This window comes from Cyprinodon tularosa, unplaced genomic scaffold, assembly GCF_016077235.1.
Source record: "Cyprinodon tularosa strain WSP-4 unplaced genomic scaffold, ASM1607723v1 ctg134, whole genome shotgun sequence".
Lineage (NCBI taxonomy): Eukaryota > Metazoa > Chordata > Actinopteri > Cyprinodontiformes > Cyprinodontidae > Cyprinodon > Cyprinodon tularosa.
The window spans coordinates 1,459,095-1,483,293 of NW_024038158.1; the positions used below are offsets into that span (position 1 = coordinate 1,459,095).

Genomic DNA, 24,199 nt, shown 5'->3' on the forward strand with positions numbered 1-24,199 from the left:
TTTATTTTTCTGTATTTTCATTGTGTTGTAATTTTTCTGTTGGTGGAGAGTTAATAACTGTTATTCAGTTAATATATGAAGTTTATGAAGAATAATTTATTTGCATAATTTGAGTATTTAAAAAGAGTTTTATTGTGTTTTTGGCCTGTTACACAGGTTAGGTTTTTTGTTTGGATTGGAAGCTTGGTCGGAGCGAGGATTACCCCTTGCTCACACTGGCTCCGGTGCGGTTACCGAGCCGACGGAGACCGCAACTCCCGCACACCCCTCTCACTGCCATGTGCGGCGTGCACATTCACAGACGGGATTCAAGATGGCGAGCCAGACCTAGAACTTCAATTCATCTTGTCCATTGAGGGAGGGACTTTCCCGCGTGTGGTAATCCCCTGCCAGAGCGGTAGGGATATCAGAAACTAGTTTGAACTGAACTAAAAAAGAACTGGAGACTGATTGAATTATTATTATTTTTTGGACTGAATCAAACTGATTCTTTTCGTCGAACTGAGTGCCTATATTTACATTTGGACTTGAACTTGAATTTAAAGTGCCATACTTTGATTTTCATATGTTTAATTTCTGAATGTGATTTGAGTAATTGTGGTCCACTTGATTTAACTGTGTTGAAGGTATTTTGCAACCTGTAAAAGAAAGGAAAAGCGTTAACTCAGGAAAAATTTAAATCTTAAAATAGGTGCAACCTATGAAAAAGATACTGGTCTAATTAATCCAAATTAGTCTAATTAAAATAACCTAGGTGAACTAAAGAGCAAAAAAGAGTGATATATTCTTTTTTTTCCTTCTCCCTTTTCCTCCCCATTTATACTTACCTCATTATTAAGAATCTGCAGAGTATTTTTGGTTTCATGTATTGTATTTTATGTGTGTTTTGCATTCATTAAATTGCTGGCCATTTTCACTTAAGCAGCGGTCTCTGGTGCTATTATTTTGCTCCCCACTCCTTAGAGCCTAGAACTGGTCCAGTGGCGCAGTTAGTGGTGTGATACCGGTGCTACAAAAACAATACAATAAGCCCTCCGGTCACATTGTTACCTTTGACCTTTTGCCGGTGACGACGCACTTGCCTCTCGCACAGTCAGATAAGGCGGCTAACTGCGGAGCTAAAGGTAGCGAATATTCCACATTACACTGTGGCCGCTGCTCATTTGGCCCTAAGCAAGATCAACCATGATCGGACGGATGGCTATGTCTTCAGTCTGCACCGCCTCTCCAATGTCAACCTGAATAGAGATGTGAAACCAAATGAGCCCCATGGATGCTGCAGTATTGTTTGATCTGTGCTTTTAGTCTTTTACATTGAAAATTATGTTTTTTAATTCACAAAAAACTGTTCTGTAATGATTACAGAACAGTTTTTTTGTGAATTAAAAAACATAATTTTTGGTGAAAATACTGGAGTAGGCTTCTTACTTGTCAGACAACGGAAAACTTTGAACGTTGTATAATTTCTCTACTTTAGCAAAGAGTAGCGGTTTAAACGGAGGAAAGTAGTTCTTTCTCTGAAGAACTACTGAGCGGGAGGAGACAGCTAGGTGAGGAAAAGCTGTTCTCATCTATCGATTCAGTATTTTTATCATACAGACATTAGGATGTTGTTCTTGTGTTTCCCTTAGCTTTGATTGTATGTCTCACAATTTTGTCATTTATCATTGTTCATTAAACTCTGAAAGCTATGTGACTTTGTTAATATTCTGTCCTAAAATGCGATAAGATGTGCCCTTTTTTTTTTTGAGCACCTGCCCCTTTAGTGGTCTCTGCACGCCCCTGCTCAAGTAAAATTGGTTTTAAATACACAGAAAACAAAGTTTATGGTTTTCTCAAAAGCCCAATCACAGCTACTTGAGAATTGTAGTATCTTGTCCTTAGATGGGAAATCCATTGAGAGAGTGTCTTCATACAAGAACTTGGGAATATGGATAGATGATAAGCTTTCTTTTAAAGTACATATCAATACATTAGTGAAGAAACTTAAAGTAAAGCTTGCTTTTAACTTCAGAAACAAATCTTGTTTTACCTTCACTGCTAAGAAGAAACTTGTAGAAGCTACTTTTTTGTCTGTGATTGATTATGGAGATATTTTGTACATGCATGCTGCATCCTACATCTTGCGTCATATTGACTCCATGCATCATTACGATTCATTACAAATTAAAGTCCCTTACTCATCACTGCATTCTTTATGATCTAGGTGGTTGGACATCACTAACAATTCGTAGAAAACAGCACTGGTATATCTTTATCTATAAAGCAATACTTGGTAAACTCCCACTGTACCTCTGTAACCTCCTTTCTGAGAGTTCTGCTTGTTATCAGTTGCGCTCCTCTCAGTGGTTACTTTTTAATGTACCCCGAGCTTCAACTGAGTTGGGAAAAACTGCATTCCCCTACTCTGCACCTTGGGGATGGAATAACCTCCAGAAAGAGCTCAAATTAGAAACTCTCGTGTCCATTAATGAATTTAAAGCAACCATGAAGAATGTAATGATGGAGATATGTGCTTGTTTTTCCTGAGATCCTCAATGTGTTTTAACATACTGCTCTGATTTTATTATGAAAAATGTAATATGTTGTAAATATGTATGAACTTTCTGTGGTTTGGCTGCTACCTTGGCCAGGTCTGTCTTGAAGAAGAGATTCTGCATCTCAATGGGACTTCCTGGTTAAATAAAGGTTAAAAAAAAAAAAAACTGCTTTCACTTCTACTCTGTATACTAGGAGTCACTAACCTGGCGCCCGCGGGCACCAAGGGGCCCTCAAGGACCACATGTGGTCCCCTCAGCGTCTTCAGAAAACAAAACAACTCACCAGTGGGCTACGTTTGAAGATTTATTTTATTCAGTTTCTCTTCCTTTCTTATCATTTATAGATCATTCAATCATATTATAGAAATTTCAAAATAACAATATTTAAAAGAAAATAATAAATTAAAAGTTAACAATAAAAATGAGTTTATTATGGAGGAAGTTTAGGTGAATGCTGACCCTTCTTGTTCATAGGTCAGTATTGGTAGCCCTTACGACTCAGTAGCCATGAAGTAGCCCTCAGCCTTAAAAGGGTTAGTGACCCACCTATACCATTGCACCAGCATCTTATAGATCCCCCAGATGGCCTTTGTTTGTCCAGCAGCTGAATGATAAAGTCAAAAACTGCTTAGTTATGGAAGTTCAGATTTAAGCCAATGTGAGAAAATTTGGCTTCAAGTAACTAACTGGAATGAACTGCTTAAACCAACAGAACGTACCATAGAACTGTTAAGTATAGGGAGCATTATGCCTATTTTTAGGATGTTTTGTTTTCTAACAATTGCTCAAATAATACAATTAAAAGCAATGCCACACATTTTTTATTCTATTTTCCAAAAATGTGTTAAAACCTACGGTAATTCCAAACTTTAACTAGACATCCTCTTCTACCTACACAGCCAAGAGGTTAAAGGTAACCCCAGAGATGTGGAGAGCCACACCTGTTGGTGAGAGAAACCGGTTGACTGGACACCTTTGCAAATCTGACATCTATGGAAGACTTGAAACAGGAAGTCTTTATCAGATGAGACCCATAAGGAGTTCTGTTGGAAGAGTGCATAATGCCGGAATACCCTGAATGCACCATGCTTACTATGAAGGGGGCTTAATAGTTGCTTCAAAACAGAGCTACAGCTTCTTAAAAACTCAGTTAGCATGGCCTAGTCAAAGTCTTCCTAGTGAAATAAGTTTGCATATTAGAGATTTTTGTTTTTTTATAGTCTTTCAATAGAGACGACCAAAAAATCATCGAGTGGAAGAAACGAGTGGAGACTACAAGTGTTTTAGAACTTGCTAATTGAACCGACTTTAAACACTTGTAGTCTCCACTCGTTTCTTCTGTTCCCCAGAAAATAATATAACCACATTAAAAGCCAGTCACATTTTTGATTCATAAAAAACTCTAACTAATAAATAAAAAATGGACGGATGGACTTTTTGATACTGTAAGCATCACAAATTTCAAATTTCCATTAATTAACTATTTACATCATCCAGCCAGTTATTTATTATAACAACAGAAAGAGGAAAAAACAAACAATTGATTATTAATTAAAACAAGCATCACAGTGTTAATACTTTAAATTTTGCAGCTTTCCTGTGTATTAACACTTTAAAATCCTCCAACCTGCTGAAAGCATCTGGCTGTTTTGCAACATGACCTGCATGTGCAGCACGCATGATCATTACTGTTTCCGACCAGCCATCAATTAATGTAAAAAAAAAATGGATTTCAGCATGGCCACTGTGGCTGTAATTACATGCTGTATATTCTGCGTGCTTCACCATAAATACGCAGGGCTACGTCCATCCTGTGATTTATCCCCTCTGAAGTCAGCCCATCGATTTTCTGATCCGCAGTGGAGCTGCTAAATATCCAAGAAAGACTTTACAAGCCTTTCCTGTGCGTATTTTGAGGGGAAAGCAGCCTTGAAATGCAGAAGAGCAGCCGATTCTAGCGAGAAGAACCCCCCCACCACCACTAAAGGAGCCGCAGTGAAGGCAGGAAATCTCTCTGGCTGTCATGTATGATGGAGGAATCAGATTGGATTCACCACAGGGTGCTGAATAAATGTGCAAAATTTAAAACAAGGTGGCTTTGAGTGAGAATTTGCTCTGAAGGCTTTCTTTAAGTATTTGACATCTCAAAAATACTTTCTTCCCTCATTATACAAACATAACATTCATATTTGGACTGATGGCTTCATGGTGTCTCAAAGTCATGGTTGTATTATTCTTGAGTGTTCCACCATAAGCTATAGGCAAACAGTAAACACATTAAAGCAGCATTACAGCACTCTGCAGTGAGGGGGGCTTTCTGACAACACAGCCTCCCCTCCACCTTCTTTATGGCACAGCTACATGATATTTATGCATTAAGTTTCCCTATAAATATTGTTCAGTCTTACAACAAATATTCCTGCACCAGCGCAGCAGAGCTGATTAGACTGGGAGCATATTGCTATGTGAATAAGTTTGCATATTAATGAGAAAACTGGATCACATTGAGGTATGAGCTTCCTACTGACATTATACTGACAACACTGTTTGGTTTTCAAACCCAAATTCATTCTGTTGTATTGTTTTGTTTTTGAATATGTATAAAGTAGTTGTGTTAAAGGTATTGTTGAGGATTTCCGTGATTTTTTTTTAAAGACCCGCCTTCTCCACTCGTGCAAGAGCATGCTTGAGCCAATTTCTCCTCGTGCACGCTCTGTTTAAAAGTTGCTGTTCTCATAGCTCATACAAGCTTACTTTGTCTGAACATCCGCCCTAACCCCTAAATCCCTCAATTACTATATAGAACAGGGACTATATACTGTATATATATATATATATATAGTGAGAATGATTAACCAATTGTTTGGCCAGATGATCACTACTTTTCGCTTCCCGTTGGTCACGTAACTTCCCCTTTGCATGGTGCCTGCGCCATCTTTGTTATTAGTCGCCACTGTTGGGTAACAACAGCCTATGGCAACAGCGGGCCGCTGTGACAGCAAATCCCATAATGCTTTGCGAGGAGAGCTCTCTGAGCAGAGCATTCTGGGATATAGCTGCCTCTTCTGATGCCTTTCTTTTCTTCGCGTACACTTCGAAGACACTTTTTCTCTAATGGCCCTCGGCCATTCTTAAAGAACCGCGGTGAGAAAGGTGAGCTTCAATAAATGTCTGAAACCGTAGCTCACCACACGCCTGAAAGTGTCCATGCACAGAAAAAGATGGCTAACAGGACGAGCATGTAGGACGGCCTCACGTCAACATATTTACACCAGAGCAGAAAAGGAAGAATGATTGACAATCAGGAGGACCACTTATTTACATGATCCACCCGGAAATAAAAGACCGTTCTCTATACCTTTAAAAGATTTGTTGATGTGGTTTGCACTTTGTAAAAAACAGCATTTTCTATTCAATCTGTTTATCTTTGATGTTTTATAATAATTTTCAATACATTTTAATATTGCAAAAACTTTCAAACTAAAGGAACATAGCTAAATTCATATTTATTCCCAATAAAAGCACAATTTACTACAAAGACAATTCAACATTTTTACATTAATTAAACAGTAAAATAAAAGCAGAATAAAAGTAAATAAAGATTAAAAAAACATAATAAAAGCAGGCAGTAAAACAATAAAACAGTTGGACCACAACCTTATACTAATACATCAGTGTAAATTCAACAGTCAAAGGCAGCTCTAAACAAATGGGGTTTTAACTTTTACTTTAAAGAACTCAGGCTTTCAGGAATTATACGGGAGTTTGTTCAAGATCAGTGGAGCATAGGATCTAAATGCTGCTTCTCCATGTTTGGTTCTAGTTCTGGGTGAACAGAGTAGGCTAGAACTAGTGGACCTGATTGGTCTGGGAGGTTAATGCACTGACAACAAATCTGTTTTGTATTAAAGGTGCTGATCCATTCAGTAATTTATAGATTAACAGAGCGATTTTAAATCTATTCTCTGAGCTACAGGGAACCAGTGGACATACTTCAGAACCGGGCTGATGTGTTCTACTTTCAGCAGAGTTTTGGATCAGCTGCAGCTGACTGATGGACTTTTTAGGCAGACCTATAAAGTAAGGCTGGTTATTTTCACCAAAGTCCTGAATCGTTTCAATTTTAATTCATGCAGTTCTAAATCGATTAATTTTTATTCTATCTGTTTTTACAACAATGAAAGTGCTTCAACTTTGTTTCAAAATACTCATTTATTTAATTTTTTCCCCTCATATTAAACACAAAGTGCAAACTTGTAAATCGGACAGTTAAACTTGAGAGGTGAACAACACTGTCTCAAAAGTGCAAACTTGTTTGTGAAAAGTGGAAAAGTGAAGCCTCACTTGAGCAAGCAGACGTGACACAGAGGGGATACAGCAGACATGCATGAGCTGCATTATCTTCAATTCACAAACCATATTTGCAGCGTTGTCTGGAACAACTACAGGGTGTTTCTGGTCAGCCCCCTTTTGTTAATGTCGACAATCAACCTATTGGCTATATTTGCAGCCGTCTGGCTTGAAGTCATCTTGAGTGCATCTTTCCTGCTCATTTGAATGCGGACTAATCGATCTCATTCCCTAGAAATGGATTTTGCAAAAATGTAAAGGAATCGATTCAAAATCGATTAAATCGATTTTTTTACCCAGCCCTACTATGAAGACACTGTTGCAGTTATTGATTCTACTATACTCTTCTTCTTCTATCCACTTTTTTTTAGATATGTTGCCAACATGGTGCTAAAATGTTTTTTGGTTTTGTTTTGTTTTGTTTTTGCTTTTCAAAACTACGGTAAGGGGAACTCCTAGATCAGAAATGTATTCCCCCCCCCCCAGTTTAATATGGGATGAATTATGCAGATGAGCTCTGTCGTATTCTGGTTTCCACGGCATCAGGCAAGCGCCCTTGCATATTCTGCTTGGATGCATTCCTACTGTGATTATGACAGCAGCAAAGTTACCTTTCACAGGGTCAAAATTCATCAGGTCGTGCTGCAGATCATTTTTGCATTTCTCCAGGACACGGTGTGAAGTTCTGAGTTTTATCCAGGTCATGATCCGACTAAGCAGCTGTCACTTTGGTCTGACTGATGGGAATTTGAAAAGTAAATGCAGGATTAGGGATTAGTCAAGTGGTGGAACATGGCCAGGATCATGACACAGCAGCAGCAGCACCTGCCGGCATCAGGCTCAGTTGAAAAGCGTCTCACAACTTGACCGGCGGAGCCGCTTCCTTGTCTCCATGCTTACCGTGAGGGCTGTTCATGTTTAGCTGGAGCATGCTCAGATTGGCTCTCTCCCCTCTAACAATAGCCAGCGAGAGGGCTCGCACTGACACACACTCTTAGTCTACCCCAGCTCTCAGTGGGAGCGAGACAGAGAGGAGAGGCTGCATGCTGGGCTGCTGAGCTCACAGCACAATCCACCCTACAAACACAACCGGGATCCTAACAAAGGTAGGCACCCAGACCTCCTGACATTCGCCTCCTTTTTTACCACAGAGTTTGTAGCATTTGCAGATCTGTGAAGCATGACTGTAGAGTCCAGAAGAAGCTGAAGATGAAGACGGACCATGTGGTCTGCTTTGTGAGTGACAGGGCTGCACTTTTTTCACAGATCTCTCTATCTAAGCCGCTGTTAGATGATAAACATGTCATTTCATGAATGGTGGCTGCAGTTTAGAGAAATTCTCCAGCTTAACAGAGGTGTAGTAGTTGACAAAGCGGCGATGGATGAATTATTCATGCTGCCTTGTATGGAGTGAAGTCGGAGGGTGACAGCAGGTGTAATGTGATGCTTTGCATAGACACAGATAGCTGTTTTAGCCTCTTTTGATACAGCTGCCCCATTTTACAGTCACCACTTTGCTTATTCAGATCACCATGCTGCATATCTCGCATCTTTAGAGCCTCCTGACTTAAAAGGTGCTATAACACAGCAAAAAGGGATATTTTGGTTAGAAAATGTAAATTTTACATGATATGTGAGCAAAAAAAAGCTTTCTTCTTTGGCTTGCCTAGCATTTTAAATGTGGGGTCTGTCTGTATGTGTGCGATCTGGTCTGACTGAGAGGTATCTCCAGTGTTATCATGTAGTCTCGCCCTATTTCTCTCCGAGGCACGCTCAGAGAAATTCACTCACTCTCTCCCACTAACGCTAAAAGATTCAGCAACCACTTCCCACAAGATTAATTATAGCGGCTGATGAATTCCTGCTTGGTCGATAGTGTATTCCATCGCAGCCGGCCGGCCGGCCCCTTGTGTCTGTGCTTGGGTTGGCTGTTGGCTGATCTCAGAGCAGCATGAATTTAAAATGGCCTTTTCTGTGGCCTCAATTGTAAAGGAGACACGAGAGAGTGGATGAAGTTGATACATATAAATGGCAAAACTGGTGTTGATCTGCAGCTTTTTTAGATAGTGCTGTTAATAAATAGGATTTAGTTTTTGATTGTAGTGATTTGAAACTTCTTAGAGTGAGGATATGGCTGATTTATCAGGTGCAGAGGAGGGCAGATGCTCAGCAATAAAAGGAAAAACTCCTTACAAAGACTGATCCCTTTGATAATACTGTAAATCAGCATTTATTTGATCCTCTTTCACTTTCTAAATGAGGGTTTTAAAACTGATTGTCTGATCAGAACTTTAATGTAGAGGTGTAATAATAAATCCGTCTGATATCCATGCATGATATTGGAATCAGATTGAGGAAAACAAATATTACATGAAGGTTAGAAGGTCATCTATGGGATTCCGTAAAAGTTTAAAAAAAATAATCATCTATGGAAGCAAATGGGTCCCAATTTCATAATGGATTAACAGAAATGCTTTTTCATTTTCAAAATAATTCTGCATTTCTTGACTTATAAGTAAAATAAAAGGTAAATAACTCAAATTGCATTATCATTTTATTCTTCAAGAGAGCTCATTTAGTCAATTTGTTAAAATATTCAATAGAAAAAAATTACATTTAATTTGTAGAAGAATGTCCCTGCAAAAACTTACCACAATTCATTTTTAAATTTCAAATTTGAAAATTAAAATGCATGAAAAAAAAGATTTTTAATTTACAATTCTTAAATTCATTTTTTTCACTCATACAGGAAATTAGTAATAGATAATCCAAACAGCTTTTTCATTTGCTTCCATAACAATAAAACCTAATAACATTGGATTTATCTCAGTTTTATACCTTTTACTGTATGACTACAGGGTGATTTATTTTACCCTTTTTTATTTATAAAAGGCTTAATGAAAATGTATATTTTGTTTTTATTATGGTTCTTATTATGTCAACATTATATTGAACATGCACCTTTTGTGTGACCTTTAGTTTTACAACCTCAGTCTAGATTGCTCAGTAGAATAGAATATGTTTCTAGATGCTGAAAAAATTAAAAGTTTTTTTGTAATGTGGCTTAAAGATCTCCCTACAGCCGCTTAGCAAGCAGTGAAATAGAAGGTCTGAAAGTGAAACTAAAATAAATATCCCCGCTACAGTGAGTAATCAATGATTAACCTCAACCAAACACAAAACACGGTCCGTTGTACACGATTGGTTCCTGACACGTCAATCATAGTTGTCCGCATGTCCCTGCCCCCTGTGCATGTACCCTGATTCATGAACAAATCAAACCCCCCCAATGCTCCAGCAGGACGCCATGGCTGGAAGCTAGCCACTGTTATGCTACGTTCACAACTAAAGCAGCAAAAACGCGCATGCTGCTTCATTTTTTTATGCTCGTACAAGTTTAGTTCTGATGCGCTGCTGAAGCATCTCTGCTGCTTCTGCTGGGCGGTGGAAAAAGTGGGTCTGATGCACGTTTGGCGGAGCTACCCTATCCTTTCTTTGCCTGTAACAATGGCAGCTATATTTGCTGTGATCAGTGGGTAAAAAGTAGAATCTATTTTGAAGTGAGAAAATCCACCTGAAAACATCGTCAGTGCAGTCAGTTGATCCAGATTACCATCCTGCCTTCAAATATTATTTCTGTTGGAGCTGCTCAGACCGGTGCGCTGTCACTAGGAATCCCATTCAACAGCAGCCACTGGCCCGGTCGCCTCTGGAAGGCGGAAGGTTTTTCATTTAGTTATCCAAACTGCAGGCACCAGGATAGTAAAAGCGAACATGTTATCCGGCATATTAAGTTAATTTAGGCGTTAATAAACTGTTTTAGACGAGTGATCATAGCGCTCTGCATCATCAGTGCTGCCTGTCTCCCTGCCAGCTCCCAGATCAGCGATGTGCTGCAGGACCTTGTGATGCGCAGTGATGCACATCAACCATTGACTTTGCATGTAAACTAGCTGCTTTCGCTGCCTCTGCTGCTTTAGGTGTGAACGTAGCATTATGTTGTTGTTAGCTCGTGTCATGAGCACTCAGTTCTCGGCTTGATGCGTTCTTGATCTCCCAAACATCTGAACGCCTCGACAGAAAGCATGCGCATTCATGTGCTTTGCAGGCGTGGTTTTGAGGGGTGGTCTGAAGGGAGAGGCATGGTGGAACCGTTTTTCCAAGATCTCCTACGGCACCTTTAATATGCCTGAAGGAAAATAATCTTTACACTTTATGCAATTAGTATTTTTCAAACAAAGAAACTAAGGATAGAGGCGGTGCATCATCCATAATGTTCCTGGCGGAAACAAGCACTGACAACAGAGCTAATGCAGTTTTTTTGTCAGAGTAACCACCTAACATAAAAGAAAGGTTTAAAAATAAATCAAATGGCCATTTGATTTGCTTTAAACTGCAAATTTACTTTAATATCAGATGGATTTCGCAGTCTAGAGTTGTTTTAAGGTGGTATCAATCAGTTTAGCTTGTTAGCTTCATCCTTCAGAACCAATTATGTTTATACTAAATGAATGAACAGGCCAAATATGTCATCTAATGTAGTGAGTCCTAAACAATTGCTTTAAAGAAACCAAAATAGACTTTTTTGTTGTTGTCTGCCTCTGATGACTCACCTGTCTGGCTAAAGCAGAGAAGGTCCCTGCTTCACTCACCAGACTAGATAAAACTTCAGCTGAGGGGATGAAACAGACAATTAACAGACAATAGCGTCAGACACATGCAGCGACAGCAGAGGAGCAGAAATAGAGAGTTGTGGAGTGATGGATGGCAGACTCTGAGTGAGAAAGAAAAGCAGGGCGAGAGCTGCTCTCTCACCCAGCGGGATATTGGAAAATAAATTGAGTTGACATGAGCAGGTTTGCATAGAGATATTGATGCTGCTGAGTGAGATGTTAGAAGTTTGGACTCTGGGCCTGTGAGGTTAGTGGAAGGCTAATCATCTCTGTTAGGGCCTCCAAAAGGCTACCTGTGTTATGTTTTTAGTAATTTTCATCCGTCATTGATAAAAAGCTGTTACCAGACTGTGTCTGTTGTGGTCTAAATGGTTATTCCTGGAGCTGTTATTTAGAAGGAGGTGTAACTGGAGAATCTGGCTTTTTTATTGTATGATGTTAAGTTTGATTGTCAGAGCTGGGAGTACCGTTGCTCAGAGGAGTTTGAGGTGAACTGACAATGTTGTTTTGCTTCCTTCTCAAGGCAAAAGAGAGTTTTGGAGTTAGACAGGTTTCTATTTCTGGCTTTAAATGGGATGCTGCTGTGTATAAAGTACTCTTAGGAGGCTTTTACAATTTAAAAATTGGCTTTATGCATAAAACAAGTTCCAGGTCTTGTGCTTCTTTACTGACATTTTTTTTTTTTCCCAAAACTATAACTTTAACGGCATGAAACCAATTTGTTTGCAGCAGTTTTTTGCAGGACCAGATGTGTGTTTTTTTCCCTTGGTGAAGTTGGGGTGGACGCATGAAAGTGGTTCCATTGCTAAACAACTGCTACTGCTTGTTTGGTGCCAGCTCTTAAAGGTATAGTGGAGGATTTTTGCAAATTTTTTAAAAGACCTTCTCCACTTAAAAAAAAAAATGCACTTGCAAGAGCATGCACAAGCCCATTTCTCCTCATGCAAGCTCTGTTTAAAAGTTGCTGCTCTTATAGCTCATACAAGTGTAAAACAAAGAATTTTCGTTTAGAACAGCTCTCTGGACAATTTCATCTTTTTTAAAAGTGCAGCCTTGAAAAATATATGTATATGTATATATATATATATATATATATATATATATATATATATATATATATATATATATATATATATATATATATATATTAAAACAGCAATATGAACATATGACTGAAAATTTACAGTTCTTACATTTTTTCAGTTATCTGTGAGAACCAGTCACTGGAGAGTGCTCCACGCAAAGCATTCTGGGATATATCTGCCTCTTTAGAGTGCTTTCTTTTCTTCTCAGACACTTCGTAGACACTTTTTCTTATGACCCTCGGCCATTTTCAAAGAAGCATGGTGAGAAAGGTGAGCTTCAATGAGTGTCTAAAACCGTCGCTCACCACAGATACACACCTGAAAGTGCGCATTCGCAGAAAAAGATGGCTAAAGGGACGAGCACGTAAGAACGGCCTTACGTAAACATATTACCAAGAATGATTGACAGTTAGGAGGACCACTTATTTAGATGATCCACACAGAAATAAAAGATTGTCCTCTATTCCTTTAATGTTTTGAAACCCCCGAAAAGCAAAACCAGCTAGGGCTGCAACAACGAATCGATAAAATCGATAAAAATCGACTTTTAAAAGCATTGGCAACGAATTTCATCATCGATTAGTTGTGTAGCGCGATTAATGCGTCATCCGCCGCCGCCGTCATCACATACACTTGACTGAAGCAGGGGAAAAAATACGGCAGAGCGAGCCAGCGCTGCAGGCGCAGTGTTGCCAACTTAGCGACTTTTCAGACCCCTCCAGCGACTATTTTTCAAAAAAGCGACTAGGGACAAATCTGGCGACTTTTTACGGTGTCACTGGCGGCTTTTGGAGACTCTTACGTGAAAGCATGTATCATTCCCCCCCGCTCCCGCAGGAGTCCCTCTCAGCGCTGCAGTCAGAGCAGCAGGATGTTTACACTTAGCGTCCAGACTGCAAATGAAGCGCGCATGCGCCGGGATTGACGGCGCAAATTTATCACAATAATTAAAATAGCCTGCGCTTTGTACAGTGAAAAAAGTCGTAACATGCAACTTTTGTCAAAACAAATTAACATGGCACGGAACCACCATGTTTGTTTGGTTTTAAAGTGGGGAAACGTAACGTTAGTTTCTCAGGAAGCTCATCTGATGCTTTCCTTACCGTGCTAGTAGGTTACAGACAGTGATAAGGTGGCTAATGGCTACTTATTTTTACTTTTAATTTCATTTGAATTAGCTTAAGCAGCGTTTATATTTACTTTATAAATAAATTAACTTGCAAATTATGAGGGCAAGGCTTTTAAAGTTTAAATCTTCTGGCACAAATAAAGTAAAGATCCTGCAATTTATGGAATTAAAGCAGAATAAAATCCAGCAACATCAGTAATATGTCAATTAATTATATGCTGCATTTCCATGTTAATATCTGTTTTTGGAGGATGTGTTTTTTAGCACCCCTAGTTCTCTCATTTTTATTCCAAATACAATTTATAATTTGAATCACAGGGCTATTTTTATCTCTATGGTTCAGTATTTTCTCAAGTAGTAACTTTAACTGCTATACTTTCCTGTCTTAAAAGGCAGAACTCTTCTAGTCTAAAAAAACCTCATTTGTTGAAAAGGGGGGGTCTGTTGTTTGAACCCCTTAGGGGCTTAAAAAAAAAAAGTATTTTTTTGCACTTTATGAAACAAAGTACCCCATATTTTGTGGATGTACAGCTACATTTCTCATGTAAGTTTGCGTAGTTTTAACACAAACATTTATTTTTCATATTGCACCAGCACAGTTAATGAGCAACCTGTACTTGTGTGATTGTTTGTTCTGTCTAAAATGTTTATTTTGGAATAAAGAGGTTAATATAAAAAATATTTTTTGTCCGATTCATCGATTAATCGAAAAAATAATCGGCCGATTCATCGATTTTTAAAATAATCGTTAGTTGCAGCCCTAAAACCAGCAAATTAAATTTGATTTTTTTCAATGTCTAATTTAAGACAAAAGACTGGACACATTTCAACATTAACCAATTCTGTCTCTTTGTTGTCCACTGTGGGTTTTGATATCACATAACTTAAATATTATACTTAATTTTGGCTTAAATTATATTCTGCATCTAAGCCAGAGGAACAGAATGAGAAACTGGTGAAAACGATGGCTTTGTTTAGGGTTGGTATATGTTATATACATGTTAACCTTAAAGTGAAATACTAGCTGAATGTTAAAACAATGCTGAAGCCGATCATAGATGCAACATGTTTGAGAATGCCAACCAAAGATTTTATACATCCTATAGCCGCTAATGCATTTTTAATCATGTCCCTGTGAAATCTACTGACAGCTAATCAATGTCTCACCTTTCCTGTTCCATCCCATCCTGGTTTTTTACTGTGCTGCTTATTGTATCCTTTCTGCAGCTCTACCTTTTTATTTCTCATCCATTCTCCTCCTGTCCTCTTCTCCCTCTTTTTTGTATTTTTATATATTTAATATCTGCATCTGTAGATTCACAGGTTTATAATAACAGGGAGGGTTTCCTGCCCCCCTCCCCCGTTTCCTCCCGTCTTTTTCTCTCCCCGTCGTTAAAGAAAGTGTGAGTCATGTGGTGAATCCAGAAGGGCTTCAGCAGGTCCAGATCTTTGCAGATGCCTGCAGGAGCCATTTGGTCGATACCACAGCCTTGATGTATCTCTGACGGCTACTTGTTATGTTGGCAAATTGCCGACAACAAAGCCGTGTGGAAAACCTTGACACGCCTCTGGAAGGTCAAGGTTCAGCATTGATTCAGAGGCACTGAGCTACCATTAGAACATAGGGTTGATTTTAAAGCGGTTATTTTGGTTCTATTGACTCTGAGCCCATTTTCCCTGCTATTACACCCAGAATCACTTCTCTCTTTTTTCTGCATCATTAGACTGAAAAGCAATTTTCGGTTCCAAGACATCAATTCACATCAGATTATAGAGAAAACCCATTCAACAGCAGTTTCAGGTATTTTTCATTCATTATTCTAACATTGACGCTAACGCTTATTCTGTCCTCCGCTGCTGCTGCCTGTGCGCACATGATGAATTGTGGCTTTAATCGTGTCAGATTAAAAACATATTGGTTGGAATAGCTTCCCTTAATGTAATAATTTATCCAGATTATCTCTGAATCACTGGTTCTGGGTGGTTAGCCAGTTTGAACAATAAAAAGCTCTAATATAGATCCAGAAACCTGGTAGTCCTTTCTTTCATAACACTTGTTTACTTCTCATTCAATGCCTGCATGCTTTGCTTATTGATGGAGGTGAAATCTTTATGACGTTGCTCTCATATTTTTATATACAGCTGCGTGTAAAGATCTCTACAAATGCCACTGGGTCCTGCTAAACCCCGGACTCACAACTGGATTGTAATCTGACTAAAAGTGTTTCACCCTGAAACACGGTTGAATGTGGGAATGTCTTCTAACCAAACAGGGACAACTCATTTCCTACAGATGCCTTGCTGATATTTTAGATTTAGATTTTAAAAAAAGATTTACAGAAGGAAATATTTCCTGAAATACTAACAAATGACTTTTGGATTATAAGTCAATTTGACAAATATTGGAGCAAACATAAAAACAATAAGGTGATTCTATGTAAGTATTTTTAAGAACTTATTTTAGCCTTTTGGATTCAGTGATATAACACGGTTAAGTTTTATTGTAATTAATATTATGTGGCTGCATGGTGGTGCAGTTTTTTTCAACACTGCCTTGCAGCAAGAAGGGCCTCGTTTTGAATTGCAGCCTTGGGTCTGTCTCCTTCATAAAAACATGGCTGTCCAGGGGTTCCCCGCCTTTCATTCATAAGATTTCATTCATTTAGATCTGGCCTCTCTGAATGGCATGTACCATCACTAATACTAGCTGACATGAAAAAAAAGGGCTGAAACAATTAATTGGATTAATGATGATTAGTTGATTAAATAATTTTCAACTATTTTAGTAATCGATTAATTGTTAACTAGAGTGTCAAGACTTTAAGACATGATTTTAGCTGACAGAGCAGCCCACTTAGAGCAGCAATTATAAAAAAGAATTGTAAAAAAAATATATAAACATTTTGCGTTTAAGATTAGAATAAGATTTTCTTCTCTCAAGAGCTCTATGCAGAAGTCCTCCAGTGGAAAAGTTTGAGTTTCTCATGGTTTAGTTTCGTAAAAACTCTTCTTTAAGGAACATTTGGCTAACGGATTATTAATCAGAAAAATAATTAGATTAGATTAGATTCTTTTTTATAGATTCAACTTTATTGCCATTACACAGGTACAGGTACAAGGCAAGGAAATGCCGTTTAGGTGTAACCAGAAGTGCAATAGCACCAAGTGCAGGATAAATAATGGTTCTATAAATAAAGGACATGGGTTTCTCCTGAATAATATAGAGATGAATACCATTATAAACAGAATCTTACTAATAGATTTGTCCTGTAAATGTAATATATAGATCACTAGTGTTATGAACTAAATTTACAGCTGAATATGTACGGAATATAATATACAGGTGGATATTACTATAAAAAGGGTTTTTACAGTTATGTACAATAGCATAAGTTACAGATGGCTTTTACTATAAAATGAATAAATAAAGTTTGGACAGAAGTTATCTAAATTAAAGTGCAGTGGAAGGTAATTGCATATTACACTTACAGGTATTGTAAATCAGAATCGGGTTTATTGCCATTGTTAGTGAAGGAGTTCACAAACTAGGAATTTTTTATGGTACAATCGTGCAACATGAAACATATAATATGAAATAGGTAAATAAAATTATAAAAATCTCTAAAAACACTGGGGTATAAGGCATGCAAAAAATATACTAATATATACACTTAGGATAAAAATATGGATAAAAAAATATATAAAAAGTAAAATGTACAAGGTAGTGCAAATAGAGCAGTGTGCAATACAGCAGTGTAAATGGCATGGGCAGGTTATGGAGTCTGACATATAGTTATGTGTTCATGAGTCTTATGGCAGAGGGGAAGAAGCTGTTTTTATGGCGGGAGGTGTATATGTATATGCAAACAATTGGTACTGTGAATAAATAGTCGGCAGTGCAAATCAATATTCAGTCAAGGTGAGTAGTGCAAGATGCATGTAAACAGTTGTTACAATAGTAACAATCAGGAGTGCAGGAACTTGTGATATTGCAAAACATTCCCCGCATATTTGCGCATCTACCTTTTGTTTAATACAGATAAGCGTAGCATAAACTTACAACTACGATACATTTGGTTATGGTTGACCATATCAATATGCGTTTTATGTTTTTGTTTACATTTGCTGCACTTTAAGAAATGAAATTGTCATGAGAGCTGTACAAAACAAAGTTTCGTTTTGTATACACTCAGTGTATACAAAATGACAAAAAAGTTTGTCTAATTCTAAGTCTAAATCTCTCCAGCAGATGGAAACACTTCTAATTTGCACAGACCCCACGGCTTAATGCCCAATTCTTTGGATATTGTGGACAAATTCTCATGACGTAGTCCCTCCTTTATCAGGTGACACCCTCGACAACCAGACTACTTATGAACCTCGCAGGTCTAAAACTATCACTAGCTTAGCATGTCAGAGTGTTTGTAAACACAGGTCAATACGTATTACTATATAATAATTACACATAGACTTGTGTTTCCAAGCCTTAACTAAGCCAATGACAACCTTACATTCAAGATAAGAATATGGAATTAGAAATGTAATCATTTTAAAACAGATGTGTCAAAGTGTGAAATCAAAAAGGATTCATAATTTGAGTTTAAAAGTTATTTTCAAAAAACTTAATTTGGCAAATGAGCCTCATCAGGATGCTGGTTCTAATTTACTGAATGAGTGTACCTCCTGAGCCCCCATGTGGGCAGCTGTCTTTCACTTTATCTCAGATCCCATTAGTTTGACTTTAAAAAGGCATTTTATACATCTCCAGTCTGCCACATCATCAAATCATTACATCATACGTGTAAGCAGATGAGTAGACATCATGGCTCCAGCCTTATCAAAATATTAGGCTTTGTTCTTAGCTCCCAAATATTTTCTACGTACAGAATAAAGATTATAACTGTATATCCGGACAGAGGAACTGTCTTAAATAGATAAACTATTGGGGAAAACATCAGTTCTGACACGCAACAGACAGCTGATATTAATATGTAATAAAATCAGACATCAATGATAATTATCCTAACAGTAGTTTGATGAACACGACTCTTCCCCTGCGCTACATCAGTGCTTCGCCCGGCATCTTCTGCATTGGCCAAGGGATGCTTTCTGTTTTTAGGTGGTACTAATTCCACATTGTGCAAGGTGCAAACAGCTTTAGTCTTGTTGAGGTTTCCATTGGGAAGCTTCTTAAAAATAAATGTTCCCTGAAGCAAACCTGGCAGATTATAGCTGCATCCATGTCAGCACGTCACGTTCGATGTGGTAATTTCACAGTAGGCCTACACCGGGTGGAAGACTGATTCGTTCTCACCTCCAGATATACATCCCTGCTGGATCCACACCAGATATACATCCGCACTAAAATATCAAGGTGAAAGTCTCACAGCTTACTTAGTATAAACCCAACTTCCAACCAAAGTTTGAGAAAAGTGATTAAAACCAATATTTTTTATTATCGCCTGATAAGATTCTGGTGTTAATGCAGCACATTAACGCCAATAACGGCCCACCACTACTATAACGTTTTCTCAGTTTGTAGGACCAGCACTGTAAAAAAAAAAATGATTGCCCTCTCCACCTTTTATTCCTTTTTGAAAAAGACTTCTTTCTCTCTTGTCTGATGTCAAAAAAATGCTTTTATAAGGTACATGGCAGATGTTATTTTCCCATTTGTTCTCTGTTTTTGTTTTGAGTGTAATCCCCTTAAAGGCTGATTTATACTCAGAAACCAGGTCGTCTGCGTGTGTTGCAGTTAATGCAAATATGCCCCGCCCCTTCCGCAGACACTCTGCTGCACCTCTCCAAAATTGTAGGTGACAGCAGACAGGAGGCATCTGATTGGTCAAATCTATATCCGCTCTACACTATGTGTATTTCCTGTTTGGTACCTTATCGGCTTGTTTTGTTTGTATGACCGCCATTGTGGAAAACAGCTTGTGAACAGCGAGAATGCTGGGACCCTTTTTCCACCTGGATCCCTGCTCTTTTTCACCCTCATGTCCCTCCATTGTCGCACAAACTTGCCCCCTCTTCCTCACTGCCTCGGCCGTACTGTATCTAGACCCACAGCTAGTTTGTGATTGTCCCTCTTGCGTTGTGGCGTTCAATAACATAGCACCGACCACGCTTCAATATTGGGCATAAATAAAAAATATCTGCGACCGTCTCACTGCGACACACTGCTGTGGGAGTATAACCAGCCCTTAAGCCTATCCGCTCCATTCATTCCCTGTGAGAAGGTGACTCACGCAGCCATCTGCTGCCCAGAAAATCTGCTGCAGCCTTATGACCCTCATTCTTTGTAATAACATGGCTCCTGGGGTGACACTGATATCACCACCGGCCTTATCTATACCTACTTATCTTAACCTGAAATACCCTCCTCCTTCTGATGCGTAGGTTTGACCAGATTTTCCTTTTTCATTTCCTTTCTCTCCCTAAGCTGAATTCCTCTCTCTAAATCCTTTTTTACTTATTTTCACCTTATATGTTTTTTTCTTACCACGTCTGCCACAACATATTTTAGGCCCCAGGAGAGCGACTGTATGAATGAGGTCAGCCATGTGTGTGCCAGGGTGTGTGGAAGCATATGGATATGAACTTAAGCAGACTGTGTGGGCGTTTTGTTTATGTAGGTGTTTGCTGACACTGATGTCATTATGATCCTCTGGAGAAACATCAGATGCAGGAAAACCCTCTGAGGAGCAACTCTGAGGTGTGACAAAGGTGTGTGTACTTGTGCTTGCGGAACTGGACTGTTTTCCTGCTTTAAAAAAAACAAGTTTGTATCATTAATATTAAGTTAATCCTTGTCTCTAACCTTTACCCCAATATGTAGCCTACACTAATTTATACAACATTTGGTATTTACAAATCAATTTAAACTGGGGGCCCTCTTTGAAACATTAGCAATCTGAAAGTTTTCAAATACACACACAGCTTGATATGTAGGTAACGCTATCATGATAAAAAGGGTTGTAATGCAAGGATTAGTGACTAAAAATGTTTTTATTAATAAACAAATTAATAAAAACAAATACAGCTGTTTACGACTTAGACACGTGCAGAACATATCTTTGGACTAAAGTGCAAAGTTCTACACCAAAAAAATGCAGAACGATAATTATATTTGGTTTTATTATTCAGCTGAAGTGAGGATCAAGAAGGAAAGTAGGACCACATGTTTCTGTCAGTATTTTCCAACAATGATTTGGCAGAAATCTCTTAATTTATACAGAATGAAACAGAGAAAAATAAACTAAAGTCCAAGTCCAGCTGGTTGTAGCATTTAGCCCCAGATGCAGATGTGCAGAACAAGTGAACAAGAGTCACTTGTACAAGAGTGGGACCAGTGTAATTGTACCGGGGATTGGTTAAAGTTAATTGAATAAAAGACCCATTTGGAGGGATAATTTAAAAAAAGGAATGTTGGTCGCAATGTTGAATTCTGTTACACGGTAAAAAAAAGTGTACAAATTGTAATAATTACACTTTAAAGCCCCAGTATGTCGGATTTACTCAAACTCATCATGCAAAATGATGGCCTAAGGCCATCATGCACAATGATGGCCTTAGGTAAGCGTGTGACCAGGATAATTGACAGTTAGGCCGACCACTTATTTTGATTATCCACCTGGAAAAAGAACATCCTCTACTATACCTTTAAGGTTAGGATGTTAGCCAAAATCTTAGCTCTGTGATAAAGCAGATATGTAATTTAAAAGTACCAAAGCTGAAACCTTAGGAGAGGGATTGTAATGTTTGTGGATTAATGACTGATCTTAAAAGCTTTGATAAAAGAATATGAAGGAATGTTGAACTGCTTCAGGCGAGTGATTTTTATCCTGAAACAAACATTTTTATCTCTTCTACTCAAACTCCAGCAGGATGATTTACTCTCTGCCTGTGATATAACATCCCCTTTTTATCTGTCTTTGTTGGTGTCTGCAGTTTTGTGCCGTATTTTCTGATCTTGTTGTAATTTATCATGCAGCACAGACATGCGGCGACGATGGCGTCGCCTCATTTCCCCTCCTCTGAGATATAACACTTTCTAAACGTGCTCATCCAGCATCTTGTTTGAAGTTCAGAACTTTGAAAAGTCTCACAGGGCTTCTAATCATGGCGCTGGGGTGTAGACAGGAAAATGATTGTCAGTCGATAGAGAGGAGGATGTGTTTACAGATATCTGTTGCTCTGAAGGTTAGCTCAGTGCAGCCATTGATCCATAAACACTGCTTCAGTCATTGAGAAACTGTTGACATAAAGCCACAATACTGACTGGGTGACACACACACACACACACACACACACTTTTGTTGTGTCACAATATCCTTGTGGGGACCTTCCATTGACTTCCATTCATTTCCCACTAATTTATATGGCCTAACCGTGACCCTTCCCCTAACCCTAACCATTACCGACAAATACCTATCCCTAAACCTAACCTAAACTCAATTCACACCTTAGTCCTAAACCTAACCCCCACCCCAAGAAGAGAAACTTTCCTTATAGGGACCAGTTGTTGGTCCCCACAAGTACCTATGAGTCCCCAAAATGTAGCACATTCCTAGGAAATTGTCCCCACCAGGTATTAAAGACATGGCCCCACACACACACATACTTGTTCTGCCATCGTAGTGAGGAGCATGTGTTGACTTCCATTTATTTTTAGTCATTTTCAACCCTTTCTATGTCCTGACCCTAAAACTAACCCTAAACCTAACCATTAGCAAAATAGCATATGAGGCCAGCAAAATGTCCTTGCTTTAGAACAACTGGTGCTCAATTTGATGGTGAAATTGGAAAAATGGTCCTCACTCTGAGGGCTAGACAGGTATACACACACACACACACACACACACACACAGGCTATGTTATGGAAACAAGGCCTTCTTTAATCAGGCCTTGTTTTCCTCTGATCGTAGGGTTAATTAGACAGTTTGCTGCTTTATAAATTAAACATGAGCTGCTGACATCTTTCCTTTGACTGGGCCTAATTATGACAACATGCTTTCATACAATAACTCTTAACTGTATTACGTTGAGAGAGAAAATGCTGTTTTCAAGGAGAATTCAGAGCTGACCCAACATTTAATAGAATAAATTGGTAATCCATTCAGATCTGAAAAATACTCCGTTTAGAGCAAAAACCTCATCAAGCGTAATAACCTCGTCCTCTCAAAAGGATCCCTCTTGTATCACTTCAAAGCGCCAATCTTGCCAGGACAATTTATCTTTGTTTAAAGGCCTCCTATCACGCTTCATCATTTGCATGAATTGGCTCCTTTGAACCGTCTCTCCTTAGCGGAAAAGACTCCCTTTTTTGTCCTCATTGAATGCATGCCGTTCATGGAGAAGCTTCATGCAAAAGAAGTAAGAAATGTTTGCTCTCAGGTCATCGACTAACTGCATTATTCATCCACAGCATTTCTACTTCCGAATGCATCAAATATGAATGAAGCCAAGATGACCGGAACCACCACCACAAGGTGAACACTAAATTATAAGCTGATTTGTAGGAGGTCTTTAATGTAAAACTAAGCTATTTTAATTTTTGCATTAAGGTTAGATAATATTGTTTTTATAACTAAGTAAAAAATGAAATCAAAGGTTTGTTTTAATGTGCTATTTTAAGGCATTTGCTCACAAAAGCTCAAATAAGAACTTCTGTTTAGAACCAGGAATAACAAAATTGGCAAATATCCAGATTTCACACTTTTTCACCATTTTTGAATATCAATGTCTGATATAATGTGGCTGTAAATGAATGGATGTGCATTATGTGAAACAAAATGCTGTTATTAATGTTATTTTAGCTTAGTGCATGTTTTTATAACATGAGGATTACAGGTAGAAATTAGCACAAGTAATAACAGGTACAATGCATCGCTCCTTACTGAGGTTGACGTATATTATAAACTGTCCCAGTTTAAAAAATAAACAATTAAATGGGAATAATTTAAATCAAGAAATTAAACACAATTAAAAAAATATATATTTTTTTTTAGATATTAGAGAATTTATAATTGAAGGCTTTTTCTTTCCATTGGCTCTGATTGATGATTTACATGTCATCAGAGGTGGAAAAAGTACTAAAATATCATACTCAAGTAAAAGTACCAATACTTGGATGAAATATTACTCAAGTACAAGTAAAATTACCCATCAGAAAAATTACTCAAGTAAAAGTAATAAGTAGCTAATTTAAAATGTATTTTAAGTAAAAGTTACTTAGTTACATAAAAACAAAACAAAAAACAAAAAAACAGTTGAACGGAGCAGGGGATCTCTCCCAAAACATGCTTCCGCAGATTAGATGTGGAGTTATTGAATGCTGCCAGTTCAGTCACCTTTGGCAGACACATTGCATGATGATACTGTTGGCCCTCTGGAATTTAAATAAAAAGCAGTCTTTCA

General features: G+C 38.2%; 1 protein-coding gene across 3 annotated transcripts in view; it reads left to right on the top strand.

The window, feature by feature from the left end:
* The window catches only part of si:dkey-91i10.2 (uncharacterized protein LOC555224 homolog), a 110,253-nt gene that overhangs the window by 43,968 nt on the left and 42,086 nt on the right, over positions 1-24,199 (top strand). Inside the window, exon 1 of one of the 3 annotated variants that reach the window (XM_038277751.1) lies at positions 7,839-7,996. The exons of the other annotated variants lie outside the window; for them this stretch is intronic. The gene's annotated coding sequence lies outside the window, so the exon portion shown is untranslated. Of the gene's footprint in view, positions 1-7,838; positions 7,997-24,199 lie in introns of those variants that run through there. 3 annotated transcript variants of the gene reach the window in all.